This window comes from Diabrotica virgifera, chromosome 2 (assembly GCF_917563875.1).
Source record: "Diabrotica virgifera virgifera chromosome 2, PGI_DIABVI_V3a".
In the NCBI taxonomy this organism is placed as follows: domain Eukaryota; kingdom Metazoa; phylum Arthropoda; class Insecta; order Coleoptera; family Chrysomelidae; genus Diabrotica; species Diabrotica virgifera.
Window position 1 is genome coordinate 205,561,432 of NC_065444.1, and position 20,351 is coordinate 205,581,782.

The window sequence follows — 20,351 nt, forward strand, 5'->3', positions numbered from 1 at the left end:
GATGTAATTCCAAGGTATTTTACTTCCATTACTTGTTCAATACTGATACCATCAATTTCTATTTTGCATCTGATTGGTTCTTTACTGATTACCATTGTTTTGGTTTTCTGAGATGAAATTGTCATATTGAATTCTTTTGCTCTTATGTTAATCTGTGAACTAATCTTTGCAGACTATCTTCATCTTGGGCTATCAATATTGCGTCGTCTACGTAGCAGAGTATTTTTACTTCTTTGTTTCCCATTCTATATCCTATTCCTTTTTTTTTGTGTAAACATATTAGTTTTTATTGTTGTGATGACAGAAAAAAAAGCAAGTTTATAATTGTATTGACTTTTTAAATAGTTTTTAAAAGCGAAAGGTACGTAATAATTGTAAATGTTTCAGCATCCTAATAAAAATTACATAGGTACCTACTTATTTGGAAAATTTAAAATGAACCTATTAAAATAGCATGTAATGCTTCGATTTACATAATTTGATTACCATCAAAATTTCTGTCAATATTCACCTAATATATTGTTTTCTTACTCTGTGTTTGGTTGTACTTATTTTAATATTTTAATATTTCAATATTCTACAAATATCAAAATAATTTGGTTAAATTCAGAACTGTCAAAAGTTTAAACCGTTTAGTTCGTCGATCTTCCCACTTGATGCATGTGTTTCCGTGGGTAGAAGTGTAAGATGAATTAATTCCAATACTAACTGCGCAAACATAAGCGGGTTCGAACTCCAATAGAAACTTTTTTGTTTTTGTTTTATACATCTTACGATTGTAAGTATATTTATTATATAATTTGTTTTCAGAAAATACGTATTTAGTTAAAAATTTGTCCGACAATTATTGTTCAGAAATCATTTGTGGCATTTTTCAGTGTGTTTGTGTGTGTTTTATTCTTTTATTTTTTTTTAATTTTTGGTACAGTTTTAATAAAAATTTTTGAAAAGTAGTAAGTATTAAAATTAGTTTAATTTAAATAAAATATAAATAAACTGTTTAAAGTATATTAATTTCGTTGAAATCATATAATAGAAATATAACTTCTTACGTGCGTACAAAGTACACACATTCTTTTTTTTTAATTACCTTCAGTTAAGTTAATAGTACATTGTTTACCGGGTAGGAAAAGCTTAACATTCCTGGACGACTGTGAAGATTGCTAAGTCGAGGCGCAAGCCGAGACTTAGCAACACAGAGTCCAGGAATGTGGCTTTTCCTACGAGGTAAACATACTATTTTTCCGCAAATCGTTTAAAATTCGACAGATATTGATTGATTTAAAAAAAACGCGATAATTTTATTTCCAAATAAATGGTGCTTTGAAATTCCTAATAAAATTACTTGGGTTACTATGGAAACGTATTGCGGTTGAATTGTCAAACTTGACAATGTTTTCTATCATTTATGTAGAACACTAACAACTGTACGGAAATATCATTTCCTTACAGTAAGGAAATGACATTTCCTTACAGTAAGGAAGTCCTGACTTTTTCTTCAAGAAATTTTGACAGGAATGTCAAAATTTCCTGGCGATTTGCGGAAAAAAATATTATTTTGCACCTGCCTATATTACGTCGTACTTTGTATTGTGCCTTAATAAGATTATGGTAGTGAAAAAATAATAAATTCCTATAACTTGTAAATTCCTATAATCCAAGGGATCCATGCTAAATGTTAAATTGGGGAATTAATAAATTTCTTAATTACAACCTCATTTTACATTTTTTTCTTGCTCGTAATACCTATTGGTCTAAGATCCGAATAGGAGGTCGAAATTTACCCATCTGCTTGCCGGATGAAACATTTTTTTATTATATTTCATACATAGACAAACACGACCAGCATGGGTTGCCTATCAAAATCGTGTTATAGATATCCTTAAGGGGGGGACGAAGGGGTTGAAATCAATATTCCAAGCACATTTTGAAAGTATGGTAGAATTATTTTATTTTAAAATTAGATAGGCATATTCATTACAATTCGTAATTACTTAAGAAAAAATTTAAGAAAAAATTCTGAAAAATTAGCCAACGGTGGCAAATTTTTAAAAGACACCTCAAAATACAATGAATTTTGCAGTGGACATCAGAACTCGTCATTGGATCATGGTAAATAAAAAATTGAAAAAGATTTCATTAGCTCATGAGTTTCTCGAGGTAACGCTGTCAAGATTTTTTCTATCTATCTAATCAGCCCTAAACATCCATCCTTGGATATAGGCCTCCTCTTCCTTCTTCCATGCCTCTCTATTTTGGGCAATTTGCATCCATTTTTTCCCCTGGCCTTCCCCTTTTTCGTTTGTGGTTCTATGGTCTCCAATGTATTACCATCTTAGTCCATCTTTCATCCTTCTGCCGTAGAGTGTGTCCGGCGAACTTCCATTTAAGCTTTGCTACTTGGGTAGAGACGTCTTTCACTTTTGTTTTGTTACGGATCCATTCGTTTCTTTTCCTGTCTGATAATTTAATGTTCAGCATTTGTCTTTCCATGGCTCTTTCTGTCTTTGCTAGTTTTTCCATATTCTCTTTTGTAAACGTCCATGTCTGAGAGCCATATATTAAAACAGGGAGTATACATTGATTGAAGACTTTTGTTTTTAGGTATTGCGGGCATTTTCTGTTCTTTAGAATATAAGACAGTTTTCCGAATGATGCCCAGGCCAACCTTATTCTTCTCTTTATTTCTTCAGTCTGATTTTCTCTATTTAATCTAGTGATTTGTCCTAGATATATATATATATATATATATATATATATATATATATATATATATATATATATATATATTTTTCTCCTCCTTAAACAATATATATATATATATATATATATATATATATATATATTCTTTTACTTGTTCTATTCTTGTTTGTGCCACTGTAATTACTAGTTCTTCTTGTTGATTGGTCATGGTTTTTGTTTTACTGTAATTCATCTTCAGTCCTATCTTTGTCGATTCTCTATCTAGTTCTTCCATCATTCTTTGTAATTCTTCACTTCTTTCTGCTATTAATACAATATCATCAGCATATCGTAAGTGATTCAGATATTTTTAAGATTTTTTAGTTTTATCTAATTTTGACTTTTTGATATCACAAATCTGAACAAAGATTATTTTTGCAAAAAGGGTGAAAATCAATATATTTATTATTGTTCAACAATTAATAGGCATAAAATAAAAAATATCTCGACAGCGTTACCTCAAGGAGTGTTTAAAGAAAATATAAACAAAATTCCAGGTGAGTTGGTCAAGTAGTTTTTGAGTTACAATTTTTAAAGCCTGAAAAAACCAGTTTTGAGAAAAACGAGTTTAAAGTATTGTCAATTTTTATTTTCAATTTCTTTTTGTCTGTAAAATGGTAAAGTAATGTACACCGGAATATGTTTTTAAATCGCGGAGTAATTTACAAAAGAAAATAACAACAGCTGTTAGGCTACGGCTCCACGGGCTGGAAATTGACGCTAGCAGTAGCCGCAAAACTAACTTAAGGTTCCGCAGAACGGAATAGAAATAGCCGAACTGTACCGACTACAGGACTTGTGCGTAGTCGGTTCAGTTCGGCTATTCCTATTCCGTTTCGTGGAACCTTGAGGTCGTTTTGCGGCTACTGCTAGCGTCAATTTCCAGCCCGTGGAGCCGTAGCCTTACCCATTTCTCACTACGCTCAAGCGCGCTGGCACGAACTTGCTGCAAAGCGAGTCGAAGGTAGGGAGATAGTGTTGAATAGCCCTACCTTTAACTCGATTTGCAGCAGGTTCGCGCCTGCACGCTTGAACGTAGCGAACAACGGTCAACTGCTGTTCTCATTTTCTTTTGTAAATTATTCCGCGATTCAAAAAGATATGCCGGTGTGCATAATTTTATGATTTGAAAGACAAAAAAGAAATTGAAAATAAAATTTGACAATACTTTAAACGCGTTTTCTTCAAAAACGCGTTTTCTTCAAAACTGCTTTTTTTCAAAGGCTGTAGACATTGTAACTCAAAAACTACTTGACCGACCCACCTGGAATTTTGTATATATTTTCTTTAGACATTTTGTTGTATGCTTATTTTTTGTTTAACAATAATAAATATATTAATAAAAAGACTAAGTTTTCACTCTAATGGCATATAAAACAACATAATGCTATTCTACACCCCACCAGAATGAAAACAATGGGAACCTTCTCTGGTTACACCTCCGAGGCTTCTACAATTTGCAAGCCATACGGATGCTGAGACTAAGGAAGATGAGGGAATTCTACAATTTACAATTTACGTCCCATCTGCTCAGCGCGGTAAAGTTCCAACGAGAATGGTTCCCTTCATAATCCACACAGAGTAAATGTAAATCAAAAATGAATAACCATTTTCAATTTCGTTGCAAAACGAAAACACAGCCGAACCATACTCTAGTCCAATCAGAGAGTGCCGCAAATACCCCTACCGGTTTCGAAACTTATTAGTCTCTCATCAGGAGGCACATATGCTGCTCTCCCCGATCCAACCAAAACAAACCCCAGCGTGCAGTCCCGGATTGCAACGAACGAAATGGCATAGATGCCCTAGCGGCAACTGCTAGCAAAAAGACTAAGTTTTCACTCTAATGGCATATAAAACAACATAATGCTACTCTACACCCCAACAGAATGAAAACAATGGGAACTTTCTCTGGTTACACCTACGAGGCTTCTACAATTTGCAAGCCATACGGATGCTGAGACTAAGGAAGATGAGGGAATTCTACAATTTACAATTCACGTCCCATCTGCTCAGCGCGGTAAAGTTCCAACGAGTTTCATTCTGGTGGGGTGTAGAATAGCATTATGTTGTTTTATATGACATTAGAGTGAAAACTTAGTATTTTTGCTAGCAGTTGCCGCTAGGGTATCTATGCCATTTCGTTCGTTGCAATCCGGGACTGCACGCTGGGGTTTGTTTTGGTTGGGTCGGGGAGAGCAGCATATGTGCCTCCTGATGAGAGACTAATAAGTTTCGAAACCGGTAGGGGTGCTTGCGGCACTCTCTGATTGGACCAGAATATGGTTCGGCTGTGTTTTCGTTTTGCAACGAAATTGAAAATGGTTATTCATTTTTGATTTACATTTACTCTGTGTGGAGTATGAAGGGAACCATTCTCGTTGGAACTTTACCGCGCTGAGCAGATGGGACGTGAATTGTAAATTGTAGAATTCCCTCATCTTCGTTAGTCTCAGGCTTGCAAGTCTCAGTCTATGGCTTGCAAATTGTAAAAGCCTCGGAGGTGTAACCAGAGAAGGTTCCCATTGTTTTCATTCTGGTGGGGTGTAGAATAGCAATATGTTGTTTTATATGCCATTAGAGTGAAAACTTAGTCTTTTTGCTAGCAGTTGCCGCTAGGGCATCTATGCCATTTCGTTCGTTGCAATCCGGGACTGCACGCTGGGATGTGCCTCCTGATGAGAGACTAATAAGTTTCGAAACCGGTAGGGGTGCTTGCGGCACTCTCTGATTGGACTAGAATATGGTTCGGCTGTGTTTTCGTTTTGCAACGAAATTGAAAATGGTTATTCATTTTTAAATATATTAATGTTCACCCTTTTTTGCAAAAAAAATTCGTTGCTTTGACTTCTGAGTGATATCAAAAAGTCAAAATTAGATAAAACTAAAAAACTCGACAGCATTACCTCAACAAACTCATAAGCTAATAAAATCTTTTTGAATTTTTTGATTACCATGATCCAATGATGCGTTCTGATATCCACCGCAAAATTCATTATATGTATTTTGAGGTGTCTTTTAACAATTTGCCACCGTTGGCTTATTTTTCAGTATTTTTCCTTGAATTTTTTCTTGAGTAATCTATGAATTGTACTGAATATGCGTATTTAATTTAAAAATAAAATAATTCTACCATACTTTCAAAAAAATATGCTTGAAATATTGATTTCAACCCCTACGCCCCCCCTTAAGGATATTTATGGCACGATTTTGATAGGCAACCCATGCTTGTCGTGTTTGTCTATGTATGAAATTTAATAAAAAAAAATGTTTCATCCGGCAAGCAAATGGGTACATGTTGACCTCCTATTCGGATCCCGTACTATATGTTCCGTATACGGTTGTCACTGCGGCTTAAATGCACACATTAGTATAGTTAAGCCTTTTGCAGTATATACATACAGTATTGTGTTAGTCTGAAAATACAGGAGTTTAAATGCAATCGTGGTGAAAATCCTCCTTTTGCTTGAGTTTAAGTAAATTCTCTAAATGCACTTAACGCAAGAATGCCTAGAAGTTCTTGATGTAATTCAGTTTTGATTTACACAGTAAGAAATTTCAATCGTTTCTAAAAATGAACTATAAAATTAATTCTAGAATTTTTATTATAACTATATATTATCTCTTTTTGACATTATGAAACATGAAATAACGTAAAATATTATTAAAAATATTTAACAATAATTATAAAATCCCTTGATATGGAGAATAAAACTAACCACTTAGTTTCATAAAAATCTAACCTTTGCTACTGTTCAATCAAAAGAATATAGACCTTAATTTATAATCCTATATTAATCTTAATTTCCTATTATGGGTCCCTATATAATTTTTTACCTATTTAATTGGAGTATATATTATTTATAATAAAAAAAATGTTCATTTCTCTGTTATTTTAAGTTGAACATACAGATTTAAGCATGATCAAAAAAAAAGTTTTTCACGTACCATATCTCTTTTTGTCTTATAACTAGAATATTTATGAAGAAACGAATCTGTTTGATTTTTCGTAAGCTACAAAAATAGTTTTTTTTTCGTTATATGCATAATTTTTAGGGTATTCGCAAAAAACCGTCCAAAAAGGTGACATTCCTCTATGAAAATGGCAAATGGTCAACCACGAATAACTCAAAATGTATCGAGTTTTCAAAAAAAAAAATATAGAACAGTTTTGCTTAAAACCAGATTCTCTAGCCACCTCTGTAGTTATTTTGACCGAAAATGTCCACCTTCGAAAAGGAGTGGGAACCACCCCCATGATAAAAGCGCACATCAGCATAGGGTAGATGTTGAATTAGAAGATAAGTAGAGACGATTTAAAAAATTTCATGAAAATCCATACAGTATAGGATAGAATTCGGAAGTAATATCCTGTTTTTGCTTTCATTGACTGGCGTATAAGTGGCATTGAAAATAGACAGGGCGAAATGGCGGGTTCCTTGGAAAAAATATTCCCATGAGATTTTTTTGCCTAAACACATTCGTGAGGCATCCCAGAATAAGGTTCAAGAAGTCGCCTACGTGAAAAGTGGTCCAAATTTTTTTAACAAAATTTTTTTAACCAAATTGCAAAAATCAATGTGACAAATTTTGTTTAAGTTTTTTGGGCCATTCTGGACAAAAAACGTTTTTTATAATTTGTCTCTAAAGTTGATCGTTTTCGAGTTATAGGGGAAGGGGGGGTATGATGGGGTAGCTCAGGAAAATAACAAAAATACAACATAATTACTACGTTTATTACTATTACTAATTGATGGCGCGTTACGTCATTAATCTAACTATGATTTGGTACAATCTTTGGAAAATCAACCTATCACATTTTTCAACAATTAGCCATTAATAAGAACATTATGGAAAAACCATCTTGCCCCATACTATGGGGTATGATGGGGTAATGGAATTGGAGCATGATGGTGATGCTAATTAATTCTCACAAAACAAACAAAAATGTGTATTTGCTCCAGATCTTCATTGTCCACCCTAGCACAAGCATTGTGAGCTCAACATCCACAGATCTGGCAGCCTACCCAGGGTTCTGACGATATCACTTTATCTATGGCTGTTTTCATAGCATCTCTCGTCCACTCTCCTCTTTTTGTTTTTTCTTGTAAGTACGTACCATGGTATTATCTAAAACAATAATCCAATGTTATTTATTAAGAAATTTAAATTAACCCAGACTTACCACCAATGTCCCATCATACCCCGCACCCAATACCCCATCTTTTGCCTCAAAAGGTAACTTTGAACAAAAAAAAAATTCACTAATTAAATGTTTAACGTATCCACACAAACAATATGCCATTATCAAAATAAGAATACTAGTAAACAACGATAAAAAAGACATTAATGAGGTGATCATAATTACCTTAAAATAACGATGGTTGTCCTTGCACAAAATTAGATCAACGGAGCGCTAAAACAGTTTTCCGTTTGTAAACAAAAAACGAGTGCACTCTCATTCACGGTTTCTCTTGCAGTGACCGTTAATGGAATAACTCTTCTTATTGAGTTACTGCATGCTATTCACCAACGTGTAGTTTCTTGTTTGTGTGCGGTACCCCGTCTTACCTCGCGACCCCGTCATGCCCCCCATTCCCCTAAGCAATTTAAAATTGAAAAATTCGAAAAATGGCGATTTTCAAGGCTTACCTAATTACTTGGTTAATAGTATATTATTCAACGAGCATGTAATGATAGGTATTACTAATGATGAAGTTTGCGACACGAGCCGTAGGCGAGTGTCGTAATTCAGCAGAGTGAGTAATAGCCATTACATGCGAGTAGAATACTATACTTTTTCTACGACCTTTTTTTTATTTTAATTAATAAAAAATATACTTATCAACTACTCGAGATTTAAATTATAATAATTTACAAAATATCTAAATGCTGTGTACCCCTAGTACGTGGCTGAATAATTGGTTGCCTACTATTACCAAATTCTTATTGATTGTAAAAATACAACAAGAAATAGTCAATACAAGTTCTATTCGTTTCCGAAAAATTATAAGCATAAATTAGTACCTACTATGTCAGTGAATCTAATAAATAGGAAATGGCTATTGTCGGTGGACGTATTTCATATAGTTATAATGTATATTTACATCAGTGGCGGCTCCTCTTTGAGGCCGCATGGCCGCGCGCCCTCCCAGATATAATGTTGGTTAAAAAATTCTGATACAACCAACTTCAACATTTTCTATTCTAATTTTAATTTGTTGAAATTCACATAAAAACACTGTCTAATATTTTTCCGACGCTCAACCAGCTTGTCATAGCTTTATAGGACGTAGGCAGGTCCATGTCACCAGCCCCCCTTTTTCGATTTGAGGGTCAAAAAAAAGCTCATTCGTTTGTATTGCGTTAGTACTGGATTGTATCACCCTTCATTCGTTTGTACTGCTCCCACCCTTTTAAATCTGCCTGGAGGGGCTGGTGACATGCCATCCCCCCTTTTTCGATTTGAGGGTCAAAAAAAAGCTCATTGGTTTGTATTGCGTTAGTACTGGATTGTATCACCCTTCATTCGTTTGTACTGCCCCCACCCTTTTAAATCTGCCTGGAGGGGCTGGTGACATGCCATCCCCCCCTTTTTCGATCTGGGGGTCCGGGATGGGTATGTTCGTTTGTACTGCGTTAATATCGGATTGTATCGCCCTTATTTTGTTTGTACTGCCCCCACCCGTCTAGATTGGCCTGGGGGGGCCAGTGACATGCTACCCTGTACTCTGCACTTTTTGCCTTCTAAATGTCGAAAATAGGCTATTTCGTTTGTACTGCGTTAGTACTGGATTGTATCACCCTTCATTCGTTTGTACTGCCTCCACCCTTTTAAATCTGCCTGGAGGGGCTGGTGACATGCCATCCCCCCCTTTTTCGATGTGGGGGTCCGGGATGGGTATGTTCGTTTGTACTACGTTAGTATCGGATTGTATCGCCCTTATTTTGTTTGTACCGCCCCCACCCGTCTAGATTGGCCTGGGGGGCCAGTGACATGCTACCCCTCTACTATGCATTCTTTGCCATCTGAATGTCAAAAATAGGCTATTTCGTTTGTACTGCGTTAGTACTGGATTGTACCGCCCTTATTTTGTTTGTACTACCCCTACCCTTCTACATTTAAAACAGAGAAGGATTAGTGCTAGGAGTAAGGACACAAAATCAGCCAAACATTGCACATAGTAACACCGTGGGTGTAAAATTTGGTAAATTCGTCAAAAATGAAACGAATTAAATTTTGAAACTGAAAAACAGGCTTACAAGCCACTCTCCACTCTCCATGGGGAATGGAAATTTACCCCCTCAGATGGATCTCGGAGTAGTAGTGATTTGAAAAATGGTACATGTATTTGTTGGAGATATTTTGAACACCATTTTCAATCAGAAATCAGAGCAGCGACCTTGTCTTTTCCTACTAGGAAGAAATTTATCCATCCCCTCAATAAATTTTACAGTTTCAGACGCTATCGATATGATTATCAAAGATCTTATGCGGCGTATTCCGAAATGCACTCTTTGTTGTACAATTTCAACCTCTCTGGATAACTGATTAACTGAAACATACATACGGCAGAATTCATTGGAATCGAAAATTATTAAAAGTATGTATTTGGAACATTAAATGAAAAGTTCCCACAATCAATATCTTTCTTACCATCTAATGTCAGAGACCAGATAACAATAATTGCAGCTGCTATGTTCTGGCAATTTGTTTTCTAGAAAGGTTTGTATTGTTCATTTATGACTGCAATAAGATTCAGAATTTCCGTAGGTATTTCATTATTTGTAAAATAAATATAGTGTCAAAAACTTGCTTATACATTTGACGCACTGTCCGTCAACGTGTTAATTGACTCTACAGATTCAGTGCCAAAACGAGACATTTTTATAGAAAAATATTTGCAAGTATATTAAATGCCAAACTGACCTATTAAATAAACAATGACATTGCAATTTTCGATTTCTACTATGGAATTATCGCTGTATAGACCAGGGCGGATCTGTTTTGAGGTGGATGTGAGAGGTGGCATTCCGATTTTTGCAGATAAAATTAGGTGACAACTTCAGTAATTATAATTGACTCACGCTCCTTCTCAAATATGTTTGGAACATTCTTAAAAAAATTTAAATATTTAAAAATTTCGAAAAACATCGATTTTTTTCAACTTTCATTGCTTGTAACTTAAAAACGATTCATTTTGGAACAAAGTCATAGGGAAATAAAATAAAGATAATTGAATTTTGTATGATATACGACACGATTGCTATAAAATATCTTAAATGATTATCCTTTCTGCAAAATAGCAATAAATACAAAATAAGAGGGCAAAATAAGCCTCTTTTTATTCAATGTTTTTCAACCACTTTGGTTGCACTTAGAACCTTCGTATTTTACTTAGAAAGTTCTTACAACATACTCAATCCGTCCACCAAATTTTATTAAAATCGAGATAATAGATTTTGCATAATAATTTTGCAATCTAAATTTTTTTAGAAAAGTTCAAATTTTTTAAAAACTTTCTGAACAAAAAGTAGACCTGTTAGAAGTTTGCTAATTTTTTCACATATCGAGAGGTACTTTACCAATCCAATACACTTTACAAAATTAAAATCGGATTATTTAAGCGACCTCAGCACTGTTTTAAGGATATAAACAATTTTTTTGCTTATAAACAAATATAGTGAGGACGTTTGAGTTGGAATAAATTCATTTTCTCGAGAATGGGCAACTCTGGAGATAAATCCCTAAACAGGTCGATTTTTATATTTAAATTATAATTTTTGGGATATCTATCATACTACTAACGTCATCCATCTGGGTGTGATGACGTAATCTATGATTTTTTTTAAACGAAAATGTGGGTCGTGTGCTAGCTTATTTGAAACATTATTCAATTCTCTATTTATTACATAATTATTTATACAGGGTGCCCAAATTTTTTTTAATTAATTGAGACAAACCGAAGAAAGTATTTAATTTAGTTAATTCGAGATACATTTTACTGTTGTCCTAAAACAGAAAAAAATGTTTATTTGATAAATAACAGAAAAATGAATTTATTCGTATTTATTAACTCAAACGTCCTCACTGTATTTGTTTATAAGCCAAAAAATTGTGTATAAGTTTAAAACATTGCTGAGGCCGATTAAATAAACCAACTTAAGTTCTGTAAAGTGTATTAGATAGGTAGGGCGTATCTTTATATGCAAAAAAATGAGCAAACTTCTAAATAATGGTCTACTTTTTGTTCAGAAAGTTTATAAAAAATTTTAACTTTTTTAAAAAAATTTAGATTGCAAAATTATTATGCAAAACCTATTAAGTGTATTTTATAGTCGTATATCATAAAAAATTAAATTATCTTTATTTTATTTCCCTACGACTTTGTTCCAAAATGAATAGTTTTAAAAACGATTGAAAAGTTAACAGAGAGGTTGAAATTGTACAACGAAGAGTGCATTTCGGAATGCGCCGCATGAGATCTTTGATTTTCATATCGATATCGTGTAAAACTGTAAAATTTATTGAGGGGATGGATAAATTTCTTCCTGGGAGGAAAAGGCAAGGTCGCTCCTCTGATTTCTGATTGAAAATGGTGTTCAAAATATCTCCAACAAATACATGTACCATTTTTCAAATCGGTAGCGTAGAACTACTCCGAGATCCATCTGAGGGTGTAACTTTCCATTCCCCATGGAGAGTGGCTTGCAAGCCTGTTTTTCAGTTTCAAAATGTAATTCGTTACATTTTTGACGAATTTACCAAATTTTACACCCGCGGTGTTACTATAATAGTTTTGGCTAATTTTGTGTCCTTACTCCTAGCATTAATCCTCCCCTGTTTTAAATGTAGAAGGGTAGCATGTCACTGGCCCCCCAGGCCAATCTAGACGGGTGGGGGCGGTACAAACAAAATAAGGGCGATACAATCCGATACTAACGCAGTACAAACGAACATACCCATCCCGGACCTTCAGATCGAAAAAGGGGGGATGGCATGTCACCAGCCCCTCCAGGCAGATTTAAAAGGGTGGAGGCAGTACAAACGAATGAAGGGTGATACAATCCAGTACTAAAGCAATACAAACGAATGCACATTTTTTTGACCCTCAAATCGAAAAAGGGGGGGATGACATGTCACCAGCCCCTCCAGGCAGATTTAAAAGGGTGGGGGCAGTACAAACGAATGAAGGGTGATACAATCCAGTACTAACGCAGTACAAACGAAATAGCCTATTTTCGACTTTCAGAAGAAAAAAAGTGCAGAGTAGAGGGTAGCATGTCACTGGCCTCCCCAGGCCAATCTAGACGGGTGGGGGCAGTACAAACAAAATAAGGACGATACAATCCGATACTAACGCAGTACAAACGAACATACCCATCCCGGACCTTCAGATCGAAAAAGGGGGGGATGGCATGTCACCAGCCCCTCCAGGCAGATTTAAAAGGGTGGGGGCAGTACAAACGAATGAAGGGTGATACAATCCAGTACTAACGCAATACAAACGAATGAACCTTTTTTTGACCCTCAAATCGAAAAAGGGGGGATGGCATGTCACCAGCCCCTCCAGGCAGATTTAAAAGTGTGGGGGCAGTACAAACGAATGAAGGGTGATACAATCCAGTACTAACGCAGTACAAACGAAATAGCCTATTTTCGACTTTCAGAAGGCAAAAAGTGCAGAGTAGAGGGTAGCATGTCACTGGCCCCCCCAGGCCAATCTAGACGGGTGGGGGCAGTACAAACAAAATAAGGACGATACAATCCGATACTAACGCAGTACAAACGAACATACCCATCCCGGACCTTCAGATCGAAAAAGGGGGGGGTGGCATGTCACCAGCCCCTCCAGGCAGATTTAAAAGGGTGGGGGCAGTACAAACGAATGAAGGGTGATACAATCAAGTACTAACGCAATACAAACGAATGAACCTTTTTTTGACCCTCAAATCGAAAAAGGGGGGGATGGCATGTCACCAGCCCCTCCAGGCAGATTTAAAAGGGTGGGGGCAGTACAAACGAATGAAGGGTGATACAATCCAGTACTAACGCAATACAAACGAATGAGCTTTTTTTTGACCCTCAAATTGAAAAAGGGGGGGCTGGTGACATGGACCTGACGTAGGCGATGGTTGAGACCACGTTGAGAGGGCACGCACGATATTTGGGCGCAAGAGAAGTGCGGCCACGTAACCATAGCAATCGAGGACGGTCGACCAACACTCCCACTCATCTTCAGACGTTGCGTGATGTTGCATTTTGGCCGCACTTCTTTAGCGGCCTCAGTGAGCAAGAAAGCACGCGGCAAGAAGCTTTGCAAGCAGTTATCTCTGACAACAATAAAGCGAAAGCAGTGGAAAAGTTTGCAGTAGTAGTGTTTAAAGTTTCACTTATTCTTATTACGTAAGTACACATATTTTTCATATTATAACACATGGGCTAATTAGAACGAATTTATTTTAGCTTCATGAATACTGTTCATAATATATTAAATACGAACTTTTCCAATCTGCCACTTGAAGATAAGTTAAAAATTAAAGAATTGGGCAGGCCGTTGCCAAATTTGAAGTTAACGCAAATTAGTGAACGCAAAGCAGAAAACAGAAGTTTCACCCGCCATTTTTCAAGAGACATTTATACAAGAAATAATTGGATTTGTGGTTGTGACGTTTCGAATTTATTGTACTGTTTCCCGTGTTTATTACTTTACAATGCCGGATCAGGGATGGACCGAAATTGGGCAAGAACAGGGATAAAAGATCTTCACCACCTTCCTGCAAAAATAAAAAAACATGAATCGTCTCGTGGTCATATTAATTCATGCACAGGGTTCGCATTGCTTGGCAAAGTCAATATTTTAACACAATTGAGTTCTGCATACAGGGAGTCTTTAGTACTACACAATAATAAAGTCAGAAAAAACCGACACATTTTGAAAAAAATTATTAGTTGTGTAAAATTTTGCGGTTCTTTTGAACTAGCACTTAGAGGTCATGACGAAAGCGAGGGATCTGAAAATCGAGGAATATTTAGAGAGTTGATAGATTTTACTGCAGAGTTGGATGCTACACTTAAAGAACATTTACAGAAAGCAACTGTGTTTAAAGGAACCTCCAAGACCATACAAAATGATATTTTGGACTGTATGCTACTAGTTTGTCGGGAAGAAATTTCCCATCAAATTGAAAAGGCCGACTTTTTATCTATCCAATGCGATGAAACCACCGATGTCTCAAATAATTGTCAAATGGTATTGATATTACGGTATTTCTACGAAGATTCCATTTATGAAAATTTTTGGGGCTTTTTAAGGGTTATGGATAAAACAGCAGCTGGGTTAAAAACCTGCATTGAAAACGAAATAGATCCGTTAATTTTAAAAACTCCTCAAAAACTAATAGCGCAAACTTATGATGGTGCAAATGTTATGAGCGGTTCTACCAGCGGTGTTCAAATCCAAATTAAACAGAAATATCCCAGTGCACATTTTATACATTGCTATGCCCATCAATTAAACCTAATTATGCAGAAAGCCGCATCGCAAAACCCTAAAGTGCGAGTGTTTTTTAATAATCTATCAGCTATCCCAGCGTTTTTTTCAAATTCTTCCCATCGATGCGATATTTTAGAAGAAATAGTAAATAAAAGATTACCGAGAGTGGCCGTCACTAGATGGAACTATAATATTCGTACGGTTAATTCTGTATATGAAAATCGTGAGAAACTTATAGAAGTTTTTGAAGAGGTCGAGGACAGATGTGAAAAGAGTGTTACTTCCAATGAGGCTTCTGGCTTGAGGCGAGCGTTAGAAGATCCAGAATTTATGTTTTGGTTAACGATTTTCCATAAAGTCTTGCCGCAAGTCGATATACTTTATAATCAACTCCAATCAAGAAATAAGGACAGTGTTGAATTGAAGAAGGACTTAGAAATTTTTGAGCAAAGTATTACCAACATTCGAAATGATACTGATGAAATTAAAGAAAGTGTTGAATCAAATTTTGAAAGTGCTAAAAGAAGAAGAACTGATGATAATATGCGAAGTGTTATTGCCAAGGAGGTGTGTGATGTAATAACAACACAAATGAAGGAAAGGTTCTCTTATCGGGGCCATTTGCAAGCGGCTGAACTATTCAACAAAGACATGTACTCAAAATATTCGAAAACTTTTCCAGTTAATATTCTAGATGCTGTAACTACTTGTTATCCCGTGTTATGCAAGACCAGATTAAAGACTGAATTAGAAGTAATATATTCGAGGCCAGACTTAAAAGAAATTGTTGGAGCTATGAACATTCTCACGTTTATGTTAGAGAATAATCTTGCCGAAACCTTTGCAGAAACAATAATGGTGTTAAAAATTATTGTGACAACTCCAATGACAACTGCAGAATCGGAACGTTGTTTTTCAACCCTTAAGCGCATAAAAACATTTTTGCGAAACACAATGCTTAATGATCGACTAAATGCCCTAGCTATGATGTCCATAAACCGAAATTTACTTCATGATGGGATCAATGATTTCGAGGAAAAAGTTATGGAAAAATTTATTGCTATGAAAGACCCTAGAGCCGATTTTAATTTTAAAAAGTAATTGTAATGTATTAATTATTATGAACGCAATGTCGTAGTGTATTTCTTGAATAGAACTATTAAACTATTATAAATCAAATTTGTTTGTATTTGAAAATTTAAATATGTAGTAGGTACCTAGTTCCTGTAAGTTGTACCTAACTATTTTATTTTGACCAGACCCGAAAGTCGGTAAGGTTGGTTTTTCCCATAATTTGAGAAATTTGCCGACCAGCCCATCGTAAAAATTATTGCCCCTATTTGAGTATTACCCTTCATTGCGTTTACCTGCGTAACGCTAATTTAATGTTTTCTACGAACTTGAAACCGTTTGCCGCGTCAAAAGCTTTGCCGTCATATTTGCCCATCTGCGTATATAAACCTACAATAGTTCTCAGCAAACATTCTAGGGAAAAAATTGCAAAGACACCGTTCAAATAGTAAATGGAAATCCACTTTGCACCCGATAGAAAAATGAAAACCCGCTGCTCCTGATCAAATTCCTACTAAATCCCTGAGGGCAAATTTTTGTGTGCAATTGTTATTATCTGCGCCCTCCCTGCTCAAATTCCACGAGCCGCCACTGATTTACATTTAACTATATACGAGTATAATATAATAATATAACTATATATAATATGTTATAACATATTTAACACAATATAACTTGAAAAATAAACACAATATTAGTTATAAATTCCAATTAACACAAACAAAATGCGCTAATGTCACTGTCACTAAAATAAATGATGAACGTCAAAATTTTTAGTAAACAAGCTATAAACGTAAAAAATATACTGATATTGTTAAAATTCCTTTAAAAATTTTTTAAAGTTAATTATTGATATAAATTACAATAATTATTGTATTAAATAAACAAGTTTAAGTAATTGTATTTGCAGTTTATATACGAGTAATACTAAAAGTGGCATGCTCCATTTGAATCTAACTTCAGCCCGTGAGTAATGACCCGTGAGTAATGAACTATTACTCACGGGTACAGTAATGGGTGCTATTATCTATGAAAAATAGCGAATAATGAGCATGTTATTAAACGGTCGTAGAAAAAAGTTACTATTATGAAAGTCAAAAAGTGACTAAATCAAAGTTTAAAATTCCCCCTACAAGACCCTAAAGAAATTGTTGTCATTATTTTATTACTACGCTGTTATTTTTAAGTAATAATAATGAGCGCCATGCACGTATTAGGCGGCCATCAATGGTGAGTGCGAGAGAGATGAAAGTCAATGGTGCATCTTACTCGCACTCACATTTACAGCCGCGTCAATACGATCTTACCGCCCATTGTTAATAATTAAAAATAGCAGCTTAGTAATAAATTAATAATGACACAATTTTCTTCAGCATCATGTAGAGGGGGCTTTAAACTTTGATTTAAGTCACTTTCTGACTTTCATATTATTAATTTTTAACCGAGCTATAAGTCTTAAAAATGGTCATATTCGCGTTTTTCAAATTTTAAATTGCTTATAGCTCGAAAACGATCAACTATAGAGAAAAATTACAAGAAATCTTTTTTGTACAAAATAGTCGACGAATTTAAAAAAAAAATGTTCGGGACTAGAGTTTCACGACATTCGATAAAAATGTCGATATTATATTGATATCGTATCGAAAACCAATACGATACCGATACAATACATACCTTGGCAATATTAATGTCGATACGATACTCATTACCTGAAATCAAAACCATACTCTTGTATTGTCGATACGCTTGCCTCGATATTACTGAAAATATCGATATCGAGAAGAAAAAAAAATAAAACGCCACATTTGTTTGATTATAGTTTGTGGAATAGGTGTTTAGATAATAATTATTTATTACATAAAAGTATAAGTGATCTGTAACCCAAGCATCAGCTGTTATAATATTTTACACTTGAGTGCATGAACTTGAAATTCTTGTGAGAGTGAGTAAATGTCTGTTGTAATTACACTGTTTATAACATGTGGCATTTGTGGCAATATTATGGAAGTAAGTGATGATGACTCAAAAATAATTTTTAACAAATACTGAATTGCGATTTATTCCGAATCTCCGGGGATTTCCCTATATTTTCAAAAGTAATTTTTAAACAATACAGAATTAGTAAGTATTTGTCGACTTTCAAAGAAGCATTCAGCCATATTCAATCTTTATAAGAATATACATATAAGTTATAAGCAATATTCGTAATATTTCTAACATAATGTCAATTTGCCAAGCATGCAAAAGTGGGCATAAAGGGCCTACACAGCTCAGATGTATAATCCTTTTTAAATTAATATCAATCCAATATTTTTATAAGAAAGTATTGTCGATATCGTAACTCGAACGATACTTCATTGACATAACCAATACAATACTCAATACTTAAAAAGTATCGATATTGTATCGTATCGTGAAACTCTAGTTCGGACCGAAAATATTGCGTAGCGTTGGAAGGTGACGAATTTCATGGCTGCACAACTTCAGGGACAGGCTTAATTGCTCGTCTAACTAGTTTTTTAGAGCACTCTTCGATACAAGATGGCACCTTAAGAGGAGGAAAAGATTTCATCCATTACAATGAATATTTATTATTACTTAAAATATTAAAAATATCTCTGCAAATAATGTCGATTATTTCATTCATAGAGATTCTGACCAATAGAAAACTAGACAAATAAAAATTATTGCGATTATTTTTTAATTATTTTAACATTCAATAGTGTAGTAAGATTTGTCATCACGTGTTTAATCTGTCCATTCAGATTATTATTACAGCGGTAATTTTCTACTGTACATTATTACAGTGGGAATAATTTTAAGTAGATTGTTTCTGTTTTATTATGGCAACCACTTTCCTAGCCTTGACAACCAGTTTCCTAGCTTTGACAAATGTCACATTTAAGAAAATATCCATAATAAACTTTTAGTTCTGCATCTAATGTCAAATTGTCACGAGGAGAACACAAATCGGCAATTTTAAGCGATCGAGTTTACTTCGGTAAGATTAATTTATGAATTAAACTGTATTTATAAATAATTTTACCTAATATTTTATTAATAATATTATCTTCGTCTAAATATTTGCTAAATTGTGCTGTTCACTTTGACAAGTTGAAACGAACTGTCAATACTGATGGAATGACCCCGTCCCATTCAAACAGTGAAGCAAAATTGCGGCCAACATACAAGAGAAAGGTCCTAGAGCGACAGAGAATTTGTCAGGTAAAATTTGCTACAACTACAACCCGAGTTGCCAGATGTGATAAATCTCCCACTTAGAAACTGAAATTCCCTCAAATTGAAGCTCAAATCTCCCAAATTTAAATTTTTGTCGCATCCTAATAAATTAGTAGTCAAATGTAGAGAGAACAGTAAACCAAAATTATACTACTTATCAACAGCGGGCTCTGGAAATTCATAGGTCCTATCGTCTTCGATTATAGGAGAGTATAATATACAGTTCTATGTATATTCGCAAATTTAATTTACCATGACCTCTTAAAATCCTCCATAATCCCCACCCCCCGCCCCTCCAAAAATCCCCCAACTATTTCTGCTTAGGGACGTTCCCATAGACGCTTTCAAATTAACCCAAAATTGTGGGAAAATACCCCAATCTGGCAACCCTGACGTACCTGACTAGCACTATCAATTTGTTTGTTTACGAAAGATGGCGATTATCTGGGCCTTAGACAAGAAAAGAGAGAGGACGAGTAATCCTATGACCAAAAGTGAAGCCAAACCGACACCAGAGATTTTGATCATCGACGTATCTTTGGGGTATTGTTATGCATTGAGTATTTAAAATAAAAACATGAAATGTATTTAAAATGAAGAATTTGTGTACGGTAAATGTTTTATTAAGTTGCTCATATTACGTACATATGTTTCAATACATACATATGTTTTTATTACGAATTTTAGATGATGATTTACTTTATTTTTTATGAAATTTTAACCTTCAAAGAACACCCACCACTGGCAACCCATTGTTATTTTTGACGTGACCGCCATGTTTCTGGTGACAAACAAACCAAA